Source organism: Papio anubis, chromosome 3 (genome assembly GCF_008728515.1).
Source record: "Papio anubis isolate 15944 chromosome 3, Panubis1.0, whole genome shotgun sequence".
In the NCBI taxonomy this organism is placed as follows: Eukaryota; Metazoa; Chordata; class Mammalia; order Primates; family Cercopithecidae; genus Papio; species Papio anubis.
The window spans coordinates 103,279,492-103,290,636 of record NC_044978.1 but is presented as its reverse complement, the minus strand read 5'-3'; the positions used below and the strand labels follow the sequence as shown (position 1 = coordinate 103,290,636).

Sequence of the window (11,145 nt, the reverse complement as noted above, 5' to 3'; positions counted from 1 at the left end):
ACATTTGATGTTCAAGGATATTAACATATCCTCCTTAAGCATTTATATGTATATAGTGATTTACTATTATCCATATCCTGTATTTATTTCAAATACTATACCATACCCCATACCTTTGTCCATATAATTGTCTGAGAAATGTATTCTTATTTCCATTCTACAGATGAAAACAGCATGTACCTGACTTATCTAAAGACCTGGATGAGTTAAGAAGTGGACTCAGGACTTAAAGACAGACGTTTTGAATTCAGAGTTCTTTCTCCAGCAAAAGAGAACCTGCAAGTGTATGTTAAGAAACACTTTGGAGAAATAATAGCTCTTCGAGAAATAACAAAAAATGGGAGGGACACAAGTATACTTGAGTCAGTTTCTGTACTAATGTTCAAAAAGATGAACTGGTATGTAATGAAATTAAGCAACTGAAACTGGGAAGTTTGATGTTAAATCCTTCTAAAACTCAAAAAGCACAGGTAAATACTTGCTTGGAGGGCATTAGAAAAGAATGTTCAAGCAAAATTTCCTAATGCTGGTGTAATATAAGTATAATATAACATAAACTCAATATTGTCTTTCATTTTTGTAATTTTATATACATATATTTTTTTCTGCATGAGGCAGGGATATCACAGATTACATGACTGTTGGAAGATATTTAATCATTTTACTCAAAAAACTTTGTGGATAATACGAAACAGGTTAAACCTTCATTCCTAGGGTGTACTGAGTAATGAAACAAACACAATCTGTAGAAAGCACTCATAGAATATGCCTGAAGTGTCTATTTCTGCACCTATTTCTTAAGCCTGAAACACATCAGAGCATAACTTACCTCCTTAATAAGATCCTAACATTTTTCTGAAGAGCAGAAACTGATTTTCATATGAATTTGATAGTTAGGATTAATTGATCTTTTACAATTAACAGTATTTGGGCAAACTCAAGTGACTGGAATAATCAACCTAAATTATATCAAAGCTGATTTGGACATAGCTGCATTTCTAGGCACACTATTATTCTTCCCCCATGTTATAATTAAATGATTAAAATTATTCCCTTTTTCTTCAAAATGATAAATGACAAAAATAAGGGGAAAGAAAGGAAAAACAGTAGAAATCAACCTTCCATTTTTCAGTGTGACAGACTCTTGGCACAGGCACAGCTGCTGCTTCTGGCAAAGCCTATTACAAATGCAAGTAAACTCATTTTTCCCTACAAATAATATTTTCATTAATTTCACAGTGTTTCAGAAATAAATCACATTGCAGTAGATCCTTTGGAGCTTCAAAGAAATAAAACTGGCTTTCTTAAACATCAAGTTAAATTATCGACCACAGCAAGGTATGTTGAGCATTAGTTTTTATTTCATTATAAATTATTGTTTTTCCTTATTTCCTTATAAAAGTGATTTTATTATTACACTTGTCATAATCACTTATAATTATCATCTCATTTCTTATAGTTTTTATCAGAGTAAGAAAATTGGGTGAGGCAGCAAAACTGACCATTTTAAATTCAATAAAGATGCCACATCTGTTCACATAAGATCTCTCTATAAAATTCAAAATATTAATATGTCAGAGGAAAGAAAACGGGTTCTGAAAGCAGAGAGGTGTTTTAATCAGCATTCTCCAGAGAAACAAAATCAACAGGATGGATGGATGGATGGATGGATATATACATAGATACATACATACATATTTACCATGACAAACTGGCTCACATAATTATGAATGCAGTGAAGTCTCATGACCTGCTGTCTCCAAACTGACAGCACAGGAAAGCTGGAGGTATAGCTACAGTACAAACCAGAAGGTCTGAGAACCAGGATCCTGATCATACATCCCCATCCAAGTCTGAAGGTCCTAAAGCAACAGCACCAACGTCTGAAAACAAGACAAGATGGACATCCCAGTTCAAGCAGAAAGCAATTTTGTACTATTCAAGCCCTCAAACGATTGTATTATGCCTACCGCTATTGGTGAGGGTAATCTTCCTTATTCAATCTATCAATTCAAATATTATTCTCTTCCAAAAACACCCTCACAAACACACCTGGAATAATGTTTTCCCAATTATCCAAGCATACTAAGCTCGGTCATGTCGACATATAAAATTCATCATCTCGAGGTCAAGTACAAATTCTTGTTCCAGTATTTGTGTGACTTTTGGCAAGTTACATAATCTGTTTTAATCCTCTTACATTTTAAGAAGAAGAAAAGAGAAGGAAGGACAGAACAAAAAAATACAATTATCGATATATTTGTGTTATGCCACTTGGATATTGAAATAGTTCCCATCTATTTGTTTAGTTTTTATTTTTGTTTTTTACTGTGAAGTAGTATATAAAATCATTTCTTGAGGAAGATTTATTGGAAGTTTGATGATACTTCAGGATGATACTTCAGGATGATTTAACACTTATGAAAAGTGAAAAATAAAAATATTCAGGCAAATATACTTGTTCACTGGGATCAATGGTCCTGTTAAGATTGCTAAGAATCTGTAGTTGTAAATATGCTCAATTAAGTATATAGATGTTAAATCATAATATATGTTAAATATTTTCATAGTATTTATATTGTATCATAAATACTCAGCAGGCCAGTTGTGGACAAGACAATGTAGGTAGTTGGATTATCCAGGATTAGGGTTTTGTTATGTAATGTGGTGAAAGGATAAAAGGGCAAGTGAGTTTGAAATTTTGACAAGAACTGAGTGAGTGACAACATCATGGTGAGTGTATCAGAAGAACTGTGGAGATAGTAAAAGAAATCGATAAAATACTGACCCACATAAATTTCATGTAATTTGGAATGGGCATAAGTTCAGCAAGAAACTCAGAAAAAAAGTAGAAATGTAAGGTCACAGAGCAAAAAAAAAAAAAAAAAAAAAATTCAGGAATTTTTTTTTTGGTGGGGAAGTATATCAATGAGGCTCATGAATTCAGTGACAGGCTAAAGAAAAACTGCATCATAAATGGTAGATAGCAATTGGTCACAAGTCATGCAAGTGTTCAAATACGAGTGAACTCTAGCAATAAGCATCACTTTTAAGATGTATTACTATAAGTTTTTAAAAACAGACTTGAGTACTGTGTGTCTTTATTGAGTATAGGTTTTGAGGTCAAAAATAACTAAGTTGATGTATATCTCTGACACTTTCTTGTTTCTTGCTTTGAAAACTCCAGGAAATTGCATGTTTTCTCTCAACCTCGGTGTCCTCATGTCCAAAATGAAGGTAGCGATGGGGGAAGATATAGGCAGATTAGGTTACATCCCCTAGGTCATATATCACATAAGTGGGTAAAGACTATAAGCCTAGATTTTCTAAATTCAAATTAATTGTGCTTTTCATTATATCACAATAACCTATGGTTAAATATCTAGAAAAAGCAATAAAGAATTCACAATTCATTTACTGGGTTTGGGGAATTCAGACAAGATTTATGTTAGTGCTTATCTCTACCAGCTGTCTTTAAATCACAAGGATAAACATAGGCAACAGTTTGCTTGCATTTTCCATTTTGGTTACTTAAAACATATTGCAAGAAGTTTCTGCACCTAGGTTTAAAGCACAGTTTAGTTGGTGGCAAAGACTAACTGTTCTCTGCAAAAAAATCTAAACAAGCACTAGACATTTCTTCAGTTTTCAATCAACTGTGCTACATGTTTAAAATATAGTTAAAGCAACAGCAAAACTAGAAAGATGGCAGAATGCAAAGGAGCATATAGGCAGGGCCACTTTGCAGCCAGAAAAGGAAGCAGATGGAGAATCATATAAGTAGGAAAAATTAGAGTCAGGCAGAGAAGGCAGCAGAGCCGACATGGTGAGAGCAACACCAGTGAAGAACACAGGCAGATTGCTAAGCTTCACTGCTGCCGCAGCAACAAGACATCAGACACAAGTCATGTGGGAAGAATTTCTATCTGGACATTTTAAACCACATAGATAGGGAAAGACTACGAATATACTAATTGAAGAGTCACTGCACAACACCTGTTTTACATCTTCGAAACTGAAGTTTTTCCCTTCCTGATACTCAATGAATAAAGCTCAAATGCCTCACTCTAGCTCCTTGTTAAGTATCTAAAATAAATTTAGATGTTGGCAAAATGACATAACTCCGAAGATCTGCACCATCCCTGTTTATCCCAATATACCTTATACATACTTTCTGAATTGTTGTAGGAATTTTTTCACTATGCTCTAAAAATATACATATCAACCAATTAAATTTTCCTTAAGATTAGTGAACAAAAATTAAAGACAAAAACATCAATAGATATTTGCAGGTATATTAACTGAATTGTCATGTAAATAACTGTTTCAGTTGGTGAAATGAAAGCTTAGAAGATTATATTTAATCTTCTACAATATTTAATCTTGTATTAATACAAGATTTAATATAACCTTCTAAGCTTTCATTTCACCAACTGGAAAAATATCCAGTAAAATGAAAGTAACCCAAATCACACTGATTTGAAGGACTAAAGACATCATGATTATAATCATCTTCATCATCATCATCTAAAGCAAATTCCAAATGCAAGTACAGATTCTGTCTCTGCCTCACACACTGTAGAGCACATTGTTGTATGTCTAATTCCCTTGTCAAAAATATAGATAGAAATTGATTCTCTCTCTATACAGAATATGACACCAAAAAATGCCTCCTAAAATTTTCCAACTAAATTGGGTAATATGTGGGATGATTTCTTCTCTGACTCCATTGAATATAGAACTGAAGTTTCTGCTTATCTAGTGAACACTAAAAGCCAGAGCAAAGTATCCCCTCGTGGCTTGTTATATTGTTCTACAGAGTCTATTCCACTATGGTGACATAAATGTTCATTTCTAGTAATATTGATTTTTCTAGCTCACTTTGCTAATTACAGAGAGAGTTAACTATGACAAAGCATAATTTTGCATTTGTCAACTGATAAGCAACCAAATTTGAACTTTGTTCAGGCCAAGAGAGAAGAAAGAATATTATATATTGATTTTGGTTTTTTGCTAAATACTATAATACTTCCTTCTCTAAAGCCCAAATCACTATAAAACACCAATTTAATACCTCTTTAAATCTTGCCATTTTGGTTGTTTACAGCTAACAGCAATTGTTTTGCCTAATTTACACAGAAAGTGAGATAATCAACTTTAAAGTCTGAATTTTTGGTTATATTCATGTATAAACAAATATACACTTAAAACCATCTCTGTGTACTTTTTACAACTTGTCACAGTGGAAGAGTCAGCCTTGTTCTAACAATTTTTAAACCTAATTTAATATTTTCTATATAATTTATGCTGTCTCTTATGTATCTTAAAATTTATCTTTTGTTCATATATATTTCAGTTTATAAATACGGCCAAAGCATCCTTATCTCAAATCAATATCCACCTTCAAAACTCACCTTGACATATAGTAAAATAAACAATAACTTCCAGTTGAGAAAAGAGAATGTTACTAGAATAGTAATTGACAACCAAGAAATAATCCCCAATAAAATTTTTGCATTTATATTTAAAATATAAAGAACCTTGCAATAATTGAAACCAAAAACATAGGAAAAATGACTATTTAGAAAAATACGTATTTTCATGTATGTATGAGTTTAACCATTTTTATGTATGTATGAGTTTTACATATGAGTTTAACTTCATAAAAAAATACCAGGTGGATTCAGTTACACGGTTGGAGGAAAATGTGTATCTGAATATATAGCGATAGTCTTTGGGGAATGTTAAAAATAATAACAAAAATGTTTCCATGTAAAAATAAGTTACATATTTTACAGCACAAATTTTACTGACAAAAAAGTATATCAAAAGTTAAAGTACGAAGTAAAAAACAAACAAACAAAAAGATGTAGTTGGTACATTTTCTGTGACTGATGACTCATTTGTCAACTGAAAGGATGTGTTTGTGTTTATTTACAAATTAGTGACATAATATTTTCCATGTAATGCTGAGCTTTTGATGATTAATTTTGAAATGAGTAAAGGTTTGCCACAAGGTGAATTGTCTAACTTATCATGACTTTACTCTGTATGCTACATAGCATCAATATTTAATAAAAGGAAAAATTCAAGAATAAAGAATCACCTTGGAAAATCTTCATGTTCAAAGTAGCTTATTATTTTTTACATTTCTAATAGTGATATAAAACTGTACTATATTAACTCGTGCTTATACAGAGTGAGGCTAATGAGAGAACTGTTATGTGGACTATGTAAATAAAGCTATACACAAATACTAGACATAAAAGATATTTCATATATATGTGGTTTGCAAAAATTTGTATTAATTATATAGTTAAATTTTGGTTTTATGTAAACTTTTAAAAAATGTGTAGGACACTGAAAGACTATCACGTATCATTTTAATTTGGATTTGATTTTTATTGAATGAAATTTTTGAATTTTTCTGAGCCTTATTAAATAATCTATGATTCATTAGTCAATAAATAACTTAAAATCTAATATCTTCCTGAAACAACTGGGAATGTGGTCCTTTAGATGACAACCGTGCATAAATAAAAGTAATTTTTTGAGAGTTGGTATTTGTACTGGTAATAATCTGTTTTACAAATTAGAATAGCAACAAGAAGATACCTACTATGTCAATTCATAGGCCTATGTCTATCCTCCCTCTTGATATGCTTTCTTTGAGAGAAAATACTGTTAAAAAAAAGTGTGCTGCAGATTGAGTATTCCTGCTCCAAAATCTTAAACTTTTTGAGTGTTAACATGATGTCACAAGTGGAAAATTCTACACATGATGTCTTTGTTTTCTGATGGTGTACAAAACTTTGTTTCATGCACAAAATTATTAAAAATCTTATAATAAAGCTACTTCAGGCTATTTGTATAAGATTAATATAAAGCATAAATGAATTTTGTGTTAGAATTACATCCTATCCCCAAGATATTTCATCATGTGTATGCAAATATTCCACCCCCTCCAAAATAAATCTGAAATCTGAAACACTTTTAGTCCTAAACATTTTGGATAAAGGATACTCACTTAACTCATCTTTCATATATAAGTTACCAATTCATAAGCATAAGATGGCAAGAAAATTGAAAAAAAAAATCCATAACTTTGTGGTGTTTAAATTTTGTGAAACAGTCCCAGATATGAGACAGGTAAAATATGCAGTACATTAAGGTAAATGAGGATCAGGACAAGTATTTTGGAAAAGATTGTGAGATATTTTGGATACATTTATGTATATGTTTGGAAATTATTGTTGTGAAGGACAGAGATGAAGACATTTAATTTGAAACTAAGAAGCATGTTTAATTTGATGTGACCAAATATCAACAAGGTGATTTAAAATTTCTATTGCTATTTTGTGTTATCTTTCCCACCAGGCAGTTTACTTACCAGTTGCAATTTTTTTTTTTTTTTTTTTTACTGTATATATATATTTTTTATATATATATATATATTTACTATATTTTCAGTGTTTCTTATACATCTTGTCCCTTACTGTAATAAGGTGGATATACTTGGAGTCAATTTATATTAATTATTGATTAATATATGAATTCCACTATTATCTACTGGTAACTACACTCTATCAAGTGCTATTTTAGGTCTTAGATAAGTAATAGTAAATGAAATATAAAACACCCTTTCTGTGTTGGAACTCACAATTTAGGTGAAGCTGTATGAAGACAAGTAAAGTCATCTTCCAATAACCCTTAAAAAAGTACAGGAACTGCCACTATTTAATGATGATAGAGTGGGCTCTCAGCTCTGAAAGAATATTTATTAAAATGTGTTATTACTCTTAGTTTATTATTTTAGCTAAAAATACTCACAAGATTTTAATCATTATAATTTGAGAAGAAATGCTGACTATATTTCACAAGTTGTAAGTAAGGTATCCTCATTTTAAACATAACCCTAATTATTTTAGGTTACTTTTTGGTATTTAAAATTTTTCTTATAGCCCCAAGATTTTATAAGCGCCTATTTTATATGCCTTGCAACATGCTAGGTCATTATTGTGCTGCACTTTAGGTAGGAATTATAATTAGTAGCATAGGCTCCATAGTCGAGTTCCTGAGTATGACTGAGTAAGAATCCAGGCTTTGCAGTTGATCAGTTGTGTGAACAGAGGCAACTTGTTTAAGTTCTATTGACTACACTTTTCCCATCTACAAAATACAGATACAATTAGTTAAATTTAAAATTTAAAAAAGATGTTTTGGAGAATTAAGTGACATAACACAGGTGATGCAATTACAATTAGCCTGGTACTTGTCAAATCTTAAATGATTATTGGCAGCTCTTATCACTAGAAGATATAAAATTATTAAACTATTTTAATGGTTTTATAATATAATTAAGAAAATAATATGAATGACATGAAGCAATCAGCAAATGATAAGTAATTGCTAGAATACATTAAAGAGAAAAATTATATTGTTAATATAGTACTGGATTGACAGAACTGTGATTAATATTTGCAGTTTTTTAGGTGTGGTTATTTTAGGTAAGGCTTAAGCATATACATTAATTTGCTAGGGCTGCCATAATAAACGATCACAGACTGGGTGGCTTAAACAACAAAAATTTATTTTCTCATACTTCTGGAGGCTAGGAAGTCCAAGATCAAGGTATTGGCAGGTTTGGTTTCTTGAAATCTCTCTCCTTAGTTGGAAATAGCCACCTTATTGATGTGTTCATAGATGGAAAAAGGAAAACTCATTTTCCTCTACTCTCAACATTTCTCACACCAAATGTGTGGGTTTTCTACACATAGCAATTAGCCAACTCTTTGTAGACATCAACTGGGTGTCTTACAATTGAATTCAATTTTGACACTAAATACTTGGAGTTAGTGCAGACCCTGAGGTTACAGGTTTAGCCTGAAAAGATTGCCCCCACTTCAGACACCAGTCATAAGTAGTAAGTTCTCACGTTATCTGCACTTCTGTCTGATATGGATACAAATTAGGGATTTCACAACTCCCTTCTTGTTTGGTAATTTGCCTTAACAGCTCACAGAATTCAAGGTAATGCTTTATTTAGCCTAATCATATTATTTTATTATTTCTATTTTAACTTAATTAAATTTAATTTAACTTTTTTGAGATGGAGTGTTGCTCTGTACCCCAGGCTGGAGTACAGTGACGCGATCTCTGCTCACTGCAACCTCTGCCTTCCGGGTTCAAGGGATCCTGCCTCAGCCTCCCAAGTAGCTTGGAATACAGGCGTGAGCCACCAAACCTGGCTAATTTTTTTTGTTTTTAGCAGAGACAGGATTTTACCATGTTAGCCAGGCTTATCTTGAACGCCTGACCTCAAGTGATCTGCCCACCTCGGCCTCCCAAAATGTTGCGATTACAGGCGTGAGCCACTGCTCCCAGCCCCTAATCAGGTTATTATAAAAGATGTAACTGAACAGCCAGTTGCTGTGTATGTATTCACCAATACAGAAGCCCTCAAAATGCTATTTAAAGTTTTTTATGATCCTTTATGTGGGAAAAATTACTACAAGTATTTTTTATTGATTATTGGACTCCATTTTCAATCCCTCTCCCTTACCTGGAGGCGAAGGAGTAAGACTAAAAGTTCCAAGCCTCTAATTATATGATTGATTGCTCTGGCAACCAGCCCCCATCCAGAAGGTATCTAGGGGCCCCCCTACTGTTCAACTCATTAACATACAAAAAGACACTTATGACCTCAGAGATTCCAAGGGTGTTAAAAGTTCTTGTGTCAGAAACTGGGGACTAAGATCAAATATTATAACACAAGATGCTCCTATCACCATTATTATTTAGGAAGTTACAAGTATTTTAGAATCTCTGTGCCAGTAAGTTGGTGAAGAAACCAAACATATATTTCTTATTATGTCACGTATGGTCATCCCTAAGTCTGTACCATTGTGTTTTAATCTCCTCTTCTTAGAAATACAACAGCCATATTTAGGACTCACACATAGGACTTCATTTACCTAATTGCCTCATTAAAGACTCTGTCTTTAAATTTCTGTCATTCTGAGGCACTGGGGATTAGAATTTACACATATGAAATTGGCAGGAGGACAGTTTGGTGTCTCAATTTTATCATCTCTAAAATGCAGATGATATTATACTAGCTGCATATGTAATTGCAAAGATTTATTTTAAAAAGGTATGTAATGCTTTTAACACACTGACTATGATTTAGTGCTCAAATGTAACTGTGTCAGTCAGTATCACAAAAAGAAACAGAGGACACATTCAAATGTAAATCAAAGAGGGTTTATTTACAAAGGGATAATTGCAAATATGTGAGTGAAATGGAATCCAGATTTCTAAGGGAAACCACAAGGAATGGTGTGTCTAATACCTCCAATACTGTTAGTATCCTGAGCCATTAAGGCATAAAAGAAGTAGAGGTTATTAAAACCTAGAAGTGGTCAATGTCTTGCAAGGAAGCTAACAATAGGAAAGATAACTTTTGATGTCAGAAAACAACCAGTTCAAAGCAACTTTGAGAGAGGAAGTACAGGAATAATTACCTTCATGTCAAGTTTTGTATTCCTTTAGATTTCTTTACAGGTTCTATATTAGTAGAACACAAATATAACCCAGACACTTATGATCTGTTTTACATATGTCAGTGTCCCAGTGGAAGATAGTAGAATGGAGAAGAATAAAGAGTGTTTCTGAAGTGTCAATTGGACATTAGGTAGTAAAAAATGTTAAGTAAAAATTTGAGAGAAAAACATCTTTAGTATGATTTTTGTAAAGGAAACAGAATTGTTGCAGGTACCAGTATGATTTACCCTTAGTTACTCAGTTCTTAAAAGAAGGATGATAAGTTTAATCCTTGAAATTATGAACACAAAAATAGTAAATAAGAGGGCACCAATGTTAATTATATGAAGATTGGTGCTATTGAATAAGCCTACATTTTAAAAATAAAATAAAAAACTGTAGAAATCATACTCTGTAATGATCAAAGACTAGACAATTTTTTTGGCATAGTAAAAGGCCTCAAGTTCAAAATTGCATGGTGTTAAAATTTATCAGGAAAACCTAGTAATACAGACTAATTTCAATTCTAAAATGACAAATGCACACAAATAGCCTTCAAAGTTAATAACCATTTTAAATGTGGAAAAGAACACAACGCATTCA

The 11,145-nt window shown here is 32.2% G+C and overlaps 1 long non-coding RNA gene across 1 annotated transcript; it reads right to left on the bottom strand.

Moving 5' to 3' along the window:
* Positions 1-1,339: 1,339 nt before the first annotated feature.
* LOC103884438 lies at positions 1,340-10,869 on the bottom strand. Its single transcript, XR_647031.4, has 3 exons — positions 9,563-10,869; positions 7,661-7,765; positions 1,340-1,883 (listed from the first exon to the last, which is right to left on the bottom strand). It is a non-coding gene; the product is annotated as an uncharacterized LOC103884438 (long non-coding RNA).
* Positions 10,870-11,145: the final 276 nt, after the last annotated feature.